A 13,509-nucleotide genomic window follows, 5' to 3' on the forward strand; every position below is an offset into this window, starting at 1 on the left:
GTGCACCGCACCCACTGTCCTGCACCCACTTTCTGGCACTCCCCAATGAGATGAACCTGGTACCTCAGTTGGAAATGCAGAAATCACCCATCTTCTGCATCGCTCACGCTGGGAGCTGTATACTGGAGCTGTTCCTATTCGGCCATCTTGGCTCCACCCTATTTTTTGCTTTTTATATGAACAGTGATAATTAAGGGTATCAAAATACTGTTAAATTTTACTTACGTATAATAAAAGTATAGTAATTTTTAAAAATATTATTAGGATTTTAAAATTAAAAGTTATTTTATTTTGTTATTTTTCAGTTCCTGGGTACATGTGCAGGTTTGTTACATAGGGAAACATGTGCCATGGTAGTTTGCTGCACCTATCAACCCATTACTTAGATATTAAGCCCAGCATGCATTAGCTATTTTTCCTAATGCTCTCCCTCCCTCATTCTATGAGGCCAGCATCATGCTGATACCCAAACTTGGAAAAGACACAGCAAAAGAAGAAAACTTCAGTCCAATATCCTTGATGAACATTGATGCAAAAATCCTCAACAAAATACTGACCAACCAAATCCAGCATCATATCAAAAAGCTTATCCACCACAATCAAGTAGGCTTTATCCCTGGGATGCAAGGTTGGTTCAACATATGCAAATAAACAAATGCAAGTCATCACATAAACAGAATTAAAGACAAAAACTACATGATCATTTCAATAGATTCAGAAAAGACTTTTCATGAAATTCAACACCATCTATGTTTAAGTTTCAATAAACTAGGTATTGAAGGAACATACCTCAAAATAATAAGAGCCATATATAAAAAACCCACAGCCAAAATTATACTCAATTGGCAAAAGCTGGACAAATTCCCCTTGAAAACCAGCACAAAACAAAGATGCTCTCTCTCATCCCTCCTGTTCAACATAGTATTGGAATACCTGGCCACAGCAATCAAGTAAAAGAAAAAAAATAAAGAGCATCCAAATAGAAACAGAGAAAGTCAAACTATCCCTGTCTCCAGATGACAATTCTATATCTAGAAAACTGCATAGTCTTGGACCAAAAGCTCCTTAAGCTGATAATTTCAGTGAAGTCTCAGGATACAAAATTAATGTAAAAAATGACAAGCATTCTTATACACCAATAACTGTCATGCTGAGAGCCAAATCAGGAACACAATACTATTCACAATTTATACAAAAAGAATAAAATACCTGGGAATACAACTAGACAGGGAGGTGAAAGATCTCCACAATGAGAACTACAAAACACTGCTCAAAGAAATAAGTGATGACACACACACACACACACACACACACACACACACAAATGCCATGCTCATGGAAAGGAAGAATCAATATTGTTAAAATGGCAATATTGACCAAAGTTATTTATAGATTCAATGCTATCCCTATCCAACTACCAATGATGTTCTTCATAGAACTAAAAAAAAAAACCAAAAAGTATTTTAAAATTCATATGGCACCAAAAAAGAGTCCAATAGCCAAGGCAATTCTAAGTAAAAAGAACAAGGCTGGAGGCATCATGCTACCTGACCTCAAGCTACACTGCAGGGCTACTGTAACCAAAACAGCATGGTACTGGTACAAAAACACAGAGACCAATGGAACAGCACAGCCAACTCAGAAATAAGGCCACACACCTACAACCATCTGATCTTCCACAATGCTGACACAAACAAGAAAATTTAGCATATCAGAGAGATATTTGCACTCTCATGTTTGTTACAACACTGTTTATGATAGCTAAGATTTGGAAATAACCTAAGTGTCCATCAACAGATGAAAGAATTAATAAAATGCGATACATAGACACAATGGAGTACTATTCAGCCATGAAAGAGAATGAGATCTTGTCATTTGCCACAACATGAACGGAACTGCGAGTCATGATAAGTGAAATTATTCAGCCATAGAAAGACAAACATCACATGTTCTCATTTCGAGGGATCTAAAAATCAAGACAATTGAACTCATGGAGATAGAGAGTAGGATGGTTACCAGAGTCTGGGAAGGGTAGTTGGGGGCTGGGGCAGGGGTAGGATGGCTAGTGGGTACCATAAAACCCATAAAGAATGGGTAAAACCTACAATTTGATACCTCAACAAGGTGACCATTGTCAATAATAATTATACATTTTAAAATAAGATTGTTACTGGATTGTTTATGACTCAAAGGATAAATGCTTGAGGAGATGGATACCCTATTCTCTATGATGTGATTACTTCACATTGCCTGCCATTATCAAAACATTTCATGTACCCCATAAATATATATACCTACTACTTACACACAAAAATTAAAAATTAATTTTAAAAAAGAGAGCATGCTTACATTTGCGTTTTAGTTTTTAATATTTGCCTTTGACTTATTTCTTTACTTTTTAATATAAATTTGTTGGGTACAAATACAATTCTGCCACACCCATAGGTTGCATATGGGTCAAGTGAGTGCTTTCAGGTTATCCATAAACAAAATAACGTACATTGTACACATTAAGTAATTTCTTATCTCCCACCACTGCAATACACTCACCATTCTCAGTCTCCATTGTCTATCATTCCACTATCTATATCCATATGTATACATTATTTAGCTCTCACTTATGAGTGAGAACATATGATACTTTTCTTTGTGTGTCGACTTATTTCACTTAAGATAATGGCCTCCAGTTCCATATATGCTCCAGCAAAAGACATGATTTCATTCTTTTTATGGCTGAATAGTATTCCACTGTGTACCTATACCATGTTTTTTTATTCAGTCATCTGTTGATGAACACTTAGGTTGATTCCATTTCTTTGTTATTATGAATAGTGCTGTGATAAGCATACAAGTGCAGGTATCTTTTTGATGTGTTGATTTGTTTTCCTTGCATACTCACTAGTGGAATTGCTGGATCAAATGGTAGTTCTATTTTTAGTTCTTTGAGAACGCTTCAAAATTTTTTTCCCATGGAGGTTATACTAATTTTCATTCCCCCCAACAGTGAATAACTATTCCATCTTCTCCACACATTCACCAACATCGGTTGCTGACTTTTTAATAATAGCCATTCTCACTGGGGTAAGATGCTATCTCATTGTGGTTTTAATTTGCATTTTTCTCATGATTAGTGATGTTCAGCATGCTAAAAATGCTTCTTGGCCATGTGCATATCTTCTTTTTAAAAATGTCTGCATAAATACTAAAAATATGTCCTTTGCCCACTTTTTAATTGGGTCATTTGGGAGTTTTGTTGTGGTTTTTTGAGTTCCTTGTAAAGTCTGGGTATTAGTCCTCTGTCAGATGCATTATTTCCAAATGTTTTTTCCTATTCTGTAGGCAGTCTTCACTCTGTTGATTATTTATTTTGCTGTGCAGAAGCTTTTTAGTTAAATTAAGTCTATTTATCTATTTTTGTTTTGTTGCCTGTGTTTTTGAAATCTTAGTCATATATTGTTTGCCTAGACCAATGTCCAGAAGAGGTTCCCTAGATTTTCTAGTATTTTTATAGATTCATGTCTTACATTTAAGCATTTAATTAATCTTGAGCTTATTTTTATATATGATGAGAGATAAGGATCCAGGTTCATCCTTGTGTCTATGGCTAGCCAATCTTCTCAGTACCATTGATTTACTAGGGTGTCCTTTTCCCAGTGTATGTTTTTGTCAACTTTTTCAAAGATCAGTTGGCTGTAGATAAGTGGCTTTATTTCTGGGTTCTCTATTCTGTTTCATTGATCTATGTGTCTGTTTTTATACCATTACCATGCTGTTTTGTTACTACAGCCTTGCAATATAATTTGAAGTCACATAATATGATGCCTCTAGCTTCATTCTTTTTGCCTAGGATTGCTTTGTTTATTCGGGCTCTTTTATAGTACCATATGTATTTTAGACTTTTTTTTTTCTAATTCTGTGAAAGATGGCATTTGTATTATGAGAAAGATTGTATTGAATCTGTAGATTTCTTTGAGCAGTATATCATTTTAACTATATTAATTCTTCAGGTACATCACCAGAAGATGTCTTTTTCATTTGTTTGTGTCATCTACAATTTCTTTCATAGTGTATTGTGGTTTTCCTTATAGAAATTTTTCACATCCTTGCTTAGATGGATTCCTAGGTATTTTTTTCAACTATAGTGAATAGGGTAAACTTCTTTATTTCATTCTTAGCTCAATCACTATTGGTGTATAGAAATGCTACTTCTATTCGTACATTGATTTTGTATCCTGCACGATTACTGAATTAATTTATCAATGCTAAGAGTTTTTAGGTAGGCCTTTAGGTTGTTCTAAATATAAGATAATATCATCAGCGAACAGAGATAATTTGACTTCCTCTATTCTGATTTGAGGGCTTTTGTTTCTCTTGGCTGATGGCTCTGGGAGGCCTTTCAGAACTATGTAGACAAGTAGTGGTGAAAGTGGACATCTTTCTCTTGTTCCAGTTCTTTAGGCATTACTTTAAACTTGTCCTCCTTCAGTACCATGTTATTTGTCAGTTTTTAGTATATGGCCTTTATTATTTTGATGTTTGTCTCCCTTCTGTGTCATTTGTTGAGGTTTTAAATCATGAAGCATTGCTGAATTTATCAAATGCTTTTTCTGTTTCTATTGAGATGATAGTAGAGTTTTTGTCCTTAATTCTGTTTATTTAATACACTCCAGTTATTTATTTACAAATGTTGAACCATTCTTGCAAGCCTGGTATAAAACCCACTTTATTGTAGTCTATTATCTTTTTATGTTCTGTTGGATTCAGTTTGTAAGTATTTTCATGAGAATTTTTGTGTCTATGTTGATCTAGAATATTAATCTATAGTCTTCTTTTTATGCTGTGTCCTTGTTTGCTTGGTTTTGGTATCAAGGTGACACTGGGCTTGCAGAATGAATTAGGGAGGATTCTCTCCTACTCGATATTTTGGAATAATTTCAAAAAATGGTATTAGTTATTTTTTGTACGTATGGTAGAATTCAACTGAGAATACATAGGCTATGGAACTTCTTTTTGTTCAAAAAACTTTATTACAGATTCAATCTCACTACTCATTTTTGGTCAGTTCTAGCTTTTGCATTCTTCTATTTTAATCTGAAGAGGCTGTCCATTTCTAAGATTTACCCATTTTCTCTAGATTTTCCAATTCATGACATACAATTCTTTGCATTTATCTAATAATCTTTTGAATGTTTGTGGTATCAGTTATAATGTCTTGTTACATTTCTTATTTTATTTATTTAGTATTCCTCTTCTTGTGTATTCTAGCCTGCAGTTTACCAATTTGTTTATCTTTTCAAACAATCAATATTTCATTTCACTGATTTTAATAATTTTTCTGGTGACTATTTCATTTTGTTCTGTTCCTGATTCAGTCCTGGGAGAGTGTATATGTCCAGGAATTTATCCATTTCTTCTAGATTTTCTAGTTTATTTGCATAGAGCTATTTATAGTATTCTCTGAGTTGTTTGTATTTCTGTGCAGTCAGTGGTAATAGCCCCCTTATCATTTCTTATTGTGTTCCTTGAATATTGTGATGGTTAATACTGAGTGTCAACTTGATTGGATTGGAGGATACAAAGTATTAATCCTGGGTGTGTCTGTGAGGGTACTGCCACAGGAGATTACCATTTGAGTCACTGGGCTGGGAAGGGCAGACCCATCCTTAATTGGGAGGGGACCATCTAATCAGCTGCCAGTAAACATAAAGTGGGCAGAAAAATGTGAAAAGGAGATTCTGGCCTAGCCTCCCAGCCTACAGCTTTCTCCCATGCTGGACACTTCTTGCCCTTGAACATCAGACTCCAAGGTCTTCAATTTTGAGACTCAGACTGGCTCTCCTTGCTGCTCAAGCCTACACACAAGTTATTATGGGACCTTATGATGGTGTAAGTTAATATATAATAAATTCTCATATATATGTGTGTGTGTGTGTGTGTGTGTGTGTGTGTGTGTGTGTCTGTGTGTGTGTGGGTGTATACTTTAGTTCTATCCCTCTAGACAACCCTGACTAATGCAGATTTTAGTACCAGGAGAGGTTCTAGAGGAACAGAATATTAAGGATGGAGTTCTTTCTTTGGTTTTGGGGTTTCTGGAATTGGCTGCTTAATATGGTTAGATGCAAAAATGCTAAGGACTCTACTTCTAATAGTATGGAGAACTGATAGTCCTTGACATGAACTGTTTAGAGAGTTATAGAAAATAAATGCATTTGACACTCCTAATTCACCACTCATGAGAGGCAAGGAGTTTAGTGAGTCTACACATAATACCTTTGACCATATGTGGAGAACCAAGGAACATAATGATGCTGGTTGATTGCTCTAAGTTCAGTGAACAAAGTAATGAAAGAAAATAATGAACCCAGGGATTCTGTCTTCCAGCTTCAGAAACAGGTATTGAGCCTCAAATCTGCTAAGATTGCCCTGAGTGAGAATCTTATATCCTCTAGAGAAAGAGCTGAAACTGTAAAAACAGACATGAGCTCTTATCATGTGAGTGGCTGGCCTGCAACAAAAGGTTCACACACAGCCTCATCAGGTGTCTAGTGTTAAAGTGAGGGCATTGATTGGAAAGAACGGGACCCTGAAACTTGGAATGGGGACGTGTGGGAGAACCCTGATGAAGCTGGGGACACTGAGTTTGTAAACTCTGATGAATCTTTTATGCCAGAAGGAACAGCTTCCGCAACCCCAGTAGTGGCAACACCCCCTCCCCAACTCATGCTGCCATCAGCCTGTCGATCTTTGTCTGAGGAGATAAACCCTGTGCTGCCTGAGGCAACAGTGATGGCCTCCCCTGAGGCAGTTGCCAAGCAAAATAATGTTGATTCTCTTCAGGAGCCACCCCAACACCCCTGTTTGCTTCTAGACCTATAACTAAAGTCTCCGTGGGCCCCTAGAGGTAAGGGTGAGAGTGTGAACAATGATGAGGTGTGCTACACTAGAACTGTTTCGGTTCTCTAATTTATATAAACAGAAATCTAGAGAAGAGGCATAAGAATGGATATTAAGGGTATGGGATAATGGTGTAAGGAACACAGACTTGGATCAGGCTGAATTTATTGATTTGAGACCACTAAGTAGGGACTCTGCTTTTAATGTTGCAGCTCACGGAGTTAAAAAGAGGTTCTAATAGTTTATTTGCTTGGTTAGCTGAAATATGGATTAAAAGATGGCCCACTGTGAGCAAGCTGGAAATGCCTGATCTCCCTGGGTTTAACATAGAGGAAGGGATCAAAGGCTTAGGGAGATTGGGATAGTGGACTGGATTAGTCACTTTAGACCTACTCATTCCAGCTAGGAGGATCCAGACAATATACCCTTGACCAATGCCTTGTGAAATAGATTTGTGAGGGCAGCACCTGCATTTTTAAAGAGCCCTGTAATTGCTCTTCTCTGTATGTCAGATTTAACAGTGGGAACCACAGTCACTCAACTACAAAATTTAAATACAATGGGAATAATTGGATCCCAAGGCAGCAGGAGATAAGTGGCAGTACTCAACCATCAAAGGCAAGGTGGGCATAGCTACTGTCACGGACAGCAGTGGCAAAGTGGCAATCAGAATAGTCTGACTTGTGTGGAGCTCTGGGCATTGGCTAATCATGATGTTCCTAGAAATTGACAGGACACCTTCTGCATTCTGCTTGTCTTTATACAAGCAGAAGACTTCCAGGTCGAATGGACAAAAGACTAATTTCAATTATAAAGACAGAGAATCATGGGCCCTCAATCAATGTCTAGACTTAAGCCATTTTACAGACTCAGAACGCCTTGAATGAAGGGGAAGTCAGGTCCCCTTGAGGAAGGACCTCACTACATTACTGACAATTTATGCAGTGAATCTTTCTCCCACCCTTCCCCAAAGAGACCACTGGCATTTTGTCAGGGTAAATGTGCAAGTGGGGAAAGGGAAATAATCAGACATTTTAGGGACTACTGGACAATGGCTCTGAGCTGATGTTGATTCTAGGGGACCCGAAACATTATTGTAGTCCTCCAGTTTAAGTAGGGGCTTATGGAGGTCACATAATTAATGAAGTTTTAGCTCGGGTCTGACTTACAGTGGGTCCAGTGGGTCCCTGGACTCATCCTGTCGTCATTTCCCCAGTGCCAAATGCATAACTGGCATAGACATACTTAGCAGCAGGCAGAACCCCCACATTGGCTCCCTGACTGGCAGGGTGAGGACTATTATGGTGGGAAAGGCCAAATGGAAGCCATTAGAGCTGCCTCTACCTAGAAAAAATAGTAAATCAGAAACAATATCAGTCCTCGCAGGGACTGCAAAGATTAGTGGCACCATAAAGGACTTGAAAGATGCAGGGGTGGTGATTTCTACCACATCCCCATTCAACTCTCCCATTTGGACTGTGCAGAAGACAGATGGATATTGGAGAATGACAGTGGATTATCATAAGCTTAACCAAGTGACGACTCCAATTGCAGCTGCTGTACCATATGTGGTTTCATTGCTTGAGCAAATTAACACATCTCCTGGTACCTAGGATGCAGCCACTGACTTGGCAAATGCTTTTTTCTCCATTCCTGTCCATAAGGCCCACCAGAAGCAATTTGCCTTCAGCTGGCAAGGCCAGCAATATAACTTTACTGTCCTGCTTCAGGGGTATATCAACTCTCCAGCTTTGTGCCATAATCTTATTTGAAGAGGCCTTGATCGCTTTTTGCTTCCGCAAGATATCACATGGGTCCATTACACTGATGACATTATGCTGACTGGATCTAGTGAGCAAGAAGTAGCAAACACACTGGACTTATTGGTGAGACATTTGCGTGCCAAATGATAGAAAATAAATCCAACTAAAATTCAGGGACCTTCTACCTCAGTAAAATTTCTAGAGTACAGTGGTCTGAGGACTGTTGAGATATTCCTTTTAAGGTGAATGATAAGTTGCTGCATTTGACCTCTCCTACAACCGAGAAAGAGGCACAACACCTAGTGGTCCTATTTGGATTTTGGAGGCAATGCATTCCACATTTGGGTTTGTTACTCTGCCCCATTTATTGAGTAACAGAAAAGGCTGCCAGTTTTAAGTGGGGTCCAGAACAGGAGAAGGCTCTGCAACAGGTCCAGGCTGCTGTGCAAGCTGCTCTGCCACTTGGGCCATATGACCCAGCAGATCCAATGGTGCTTGAGGTGTCAGTGTCAGATACGGATGGTGTTTGGAGGCTTTAGCAGGCCACCATATGTGAATCACAGCAGAGGGCTCTGGGATTTTGGAGCAAGGCCCTGCGATTTTCTGCAGATAACTACTCTCTTTGTGAGAGACAGCTATTTGGCTTGTTACTGGGCTTTGGTGGAAACTGAAAGTTTGACTATGGGTCATCAAGTCACCATGCGAATTGAACTGCCTATCATGAACTGAGTGCTTTCTGACTCATCTAGCCATAAAATGGGTCATGCACAGCAGCGTTCCATCATCAAATGGAAGTGGTATATATGTGACTGGGCTCAAGCAGGTCCTGAAGCACAAGTAAGTTACCTAAGGAAGTGGAATGGTGTTCACTCCTGCCACTCTGCCTTCTCTTCCCCAGTCTGCACTGATGGCCTCATGGGGAGTTCCCTATGATCAGTTGACAGAGGGAGAGAAGACTAGGACCTGGTTCTGAGGTGGTTCTGCACGATATGTAGACACCACCTGAAAGTGGACAGCTGCAGCACTACAGCCCTTTTCTAGAACATCCCTGAAGGACAGCGGTGAAGGGAAATCTTCCCAGTGGGCAGAACTTTGAGCAGTGCACCTGGTTGTGCACTTTTCATGGAAGGAGAATTGGCCAGATGTGTGATTATATACTGAATCAAGGGCTGTAGCCAATCATTTGGAAGCATGATCAGGGACTTGGAAGAAGTATGATTGGAAAATTGGTGACAAAGAAATTTGGGGACAAGGTATGTGGATGGACCTTCCTACATGGTCAAAAACTGTGAAAGTATTTGTATATCATGTGAGTGTTCACCACCAGGTGACCTCAGAAGAGGAGGATTTTAATAATCAAGAGGATAGGATGACTCATTCCGTGGATACCACTCAGCCTCTTTCTCCAGTCACCCATGTCATCGCCCAATGGGCCCATGAATAAAGTGGCCATGGTGGCAAGGATGGAGGTTACATATGGGCTCAGCAACATGGACTTCCACTCAGTGAGGCTGACCTCTATGGCCACTGCTGAGTGCCCAATTTGCCAGCAGCAGAGACTAATACCTAACCCTTGATATGGCACCATTCCTTAAGCTGATCAGCCAACTACCTGCTGGCAGGTTGATTATATTGGACCTCTTCTATCATGGAAAAAGCAGAAGTTTGTCCTCACTGGAATAGACACTTATTCCAGATATGGGCTTCCCTATCCTGCAAGCAATGCTTCTGCCAAGACTACCATCCATGGACTCAAGGAATGCCTTATCCACCATCACGGTTTTCCACACAGCATTGCCTCTGACCAAGGCACTCACTTTACAGCTAAAGAAGAGTGGCAGTAGGCTCAGGCTCATGGATTTCACTGGTCTTACCACGTTTCTCATTATCCTGAAGCAGCTAGATTGATAGAATGATGGAATGGCCTTTTGAAGTCACAATTACAATGCCAACTAGGTTACAATACTTTGCAGGGCTGGGGAAAAGTTCTCCATAAGGCCATGTATGCTCTGAATCAGAGTCCAATATATGGTACTGTCTTTGCCATAGCTGGGATTCATGGGTCCAGAAATCAAGGAGTGGATATGGAAGTGGCACCACTCACCATCACCCCAGTGAGCCACTAACAAAATGTTTGCTTTCTGTTCCCGTGACATTATGTTCTGCTGGCCTAGAGGTCTTAGTTCCAGAGGGAGGAATGCTGCCACCAGGAGGCACAACAACAATTCCATTAGACTAGAAGTTAAGATTGCCACCTGGATACTTTAGTCTCCTCCTACCTTTAAGTCAACAAGCTAAGAAGGGAGTTGCAGTGTTGGCTGGGGTGGTTCACCTGGACTATCAAGATGAAATCAGTCTACTACTCCACAACGGAGGTAAGGAAGAGTATGCATGGAATACAGGAGATCCATTATGGCATCTCTTAGTATTACCATACCCTGTGATTAAGGCCAATGGGAAACTACAACAGCTCAATCCAGGCAGGACTGCAAATGGCCCAGACCCTTCAGGAATGAACGTTTTGGTCACTCCACCAGGAAAAAAAAAACCATGACCTGCTGAGGTGCTCACTGAAGGCAAAAGGAATACAGAATGGGTAGTCATTATTACCAGCTATGACCACATGACCTGCTGCAGAAATGAGGACTGTAATTGTCATGAGTATTTCCTGCTTGTTTTGTTAAAAACATGTTTGTGCACGTATACACTTGTACTAAGAAAATATCTTCATTTTATTTCCTTTTTCCCTTATCATGTGACATGAGATTTATTGACTTCATATCAGCATTTAAGTATTGTTAACTTTATGTAATAGTATTTGGGTTGGGGATTGGTGCATTTCTGGTTGTATGAAGGATAGTTGTATTATGTTAAGTGCAATTATGACCTTTTTGTTGCCTTTATTTGAAGATTATGTATGCTCTCAGTAGAGTGTATGGGTTCACGTTGACAAGGGGTGAACTTGTGATGGTTCATACTGAGTGTCAACTTGATTGAATTGCAGGATATAGAGCATTGATACCGGGTATATCTGTGAAGGTGTTGCCAAAGGAGATTAACATTTGAGTCAGAGGGCTGGGAAAGTCATACCCACCCTTAATTGGGTGGGTACCATCTAGTCAGCTGCCAGCAAATATAAAGCAGGCAAAAAAATGTGAAAAGGAGAGAAAGGACTTGTCTCCCAGCCAACATCTTTCTCCCATGCTGGACACTTCCTATCCTTGAACATTGGACTCCAGGTTCTTCAGTTTTGAGATTCAGACTGGCTTTCCTTGCTGCTCAAGCGTGCAGACAGCCAATTGTGGTACCTTGTGATCATGTATGTTAATACTTAATAAACTCATCTATATATGATAAATATCAAGAATATATATATATATATCCTATTACTTCTGTTCCTCTAGAGAACCCTAATACAAATATGCTCTATCTTTGAAGCATGTTTTTAAATTTCCATGTATTTGTATACTTTCCTAAGTCCTCTTGTTATTCCACTGCGGTCTATGCAGATACTTGGTATGATTTTTATTTTTAAAAATTTGTTAAGATGTGTTTTGTGGCCTAACATATAGTGTGTCTTGCAGAATGTCCCATGTGCTGACTAAAAGAATATATATTCTGCAACTGGGTAGAATTTTCTTTTTTTCTTTTCTTTTTTTTTTTTTTTGAGACAGAGTCTCGCTCTTTCACCCAGGCCAGACTGCAGTGGTGCTATCTCGGCTCACTGCAAGCTCCGCCTCCCATGTTCACGCCATTCTCCTGCCTCAGCCTCCTGAGTAGCTGGGACTACAGGCGCCTGCCACCGTGCCCAGCTAATTTTTTGTATTTTTAGTAGAGACAGGATTTCACCGTTTTAGCCAGGATGTTCTCAATCTCCTGACCTCATGATCCACCTGCCTCGTCCTCCCAAAGTGCTGGGATTACAGGCATGAGCCACTGCACCCAGCCTAGAATTTTCTAAAAATGTATTTTGAGTCCATTTGGTCTAAAGTCCAATTTAAGTCCAGTGTGTCTTTGTTAATTTTCTTGATAATCTGTCTAATGCTGTGAGTGGGGTATTGAAGTCCCCTGGTATTATGATATTGCAGACTGTCTCTCCCTTTAGGTCTAGTAATATTTGTTTGATGAATCTAAGTGCTCTGGTATTGGGTGCATATATAGCTAGGGTTTTTATATCCTCTTGCTCAATTGATCCCTGTGTGATTATATAATAAACTTCTTTGTCTTTTTTTTAACTGTTGTTGATTTAATGCCTACTTTATGTGATATGAGTACAACCATTCCTGCTCACTTTCAGTTTCCATTTCCATGGAATATCATTTTCCATGTCTTTATTTTCAGTCTATATGTGTCTTTATAAGTAAGGAGAGTTTCTTGTAAGCAGCATATAGTTGGATCAAGTTTTTTTAAATCCATTCAGACAATCCTTATCTTTTAAGTGGAGAACTTAATACATTTATGTTCAAGGTTATTATTGGTATGTGAGGTTGTGTTACTGTGATGTTTTTAATAGTGTACTAGTAGTTGTAAAAATTCTTTCTTTGTTTCTTTATTTCTGTCTGTTTCTATTTGTGGTGTAGTGGAATTCTGTAATGGTGCCATTTGATTCCTTTCTCTTCCTCTTTTGTGCAATTGCTTTACAAGTGAATTTTATACTTCTGTGTATTTTCTTGATGGTGACTATTGTCCCTTCCACGTTTATAAGTCCTCTGAGCATTTCTTGTAGATCTGGACTGGTGGTAATAAAGTCCCTCAGCATTTGTTTATCTGGGAAAGAATTTATTCCTTTATTTATGAAGCATTCTCTTGCTGGATATAGAATTATTTACCACAAGTTTTTCTTTCAGTACTT

General features: G+C 39.2%; 1 protein-coding gene across 10 annotated transcripts in view; it reads right to left on the bottom strand.

The window, feature by feature from the left end:
* The window catches only part of LOC116473135 (AGBL carboxypeptidase 4), a 1,494,771-nt gene that overhangs the window by 1,043,071 nt on the left and 438,191 nt on the right, over positions 1 to 13,509 (bottom strand). The gene's annotated exons all lie outside the window — the stretch shown is intronic.

Source organism: Hylobates moloch, unplaced genomic scaffold (assembly GCF_009828535.3).
Source record: "Hylobates moloch isolate HMO894 unplaced genomic scaffold, HMol_V3 SCAFFOLD_8, whole genome shotgun sequence".
In the NCBI taxonomy this organism is placed as follows: domain Eukaryota; kingdom Metazoa; phylum Chordata; class Mammalia; order Primates; family Hylobatidae; genus Hylobates; species Hylobates moloch.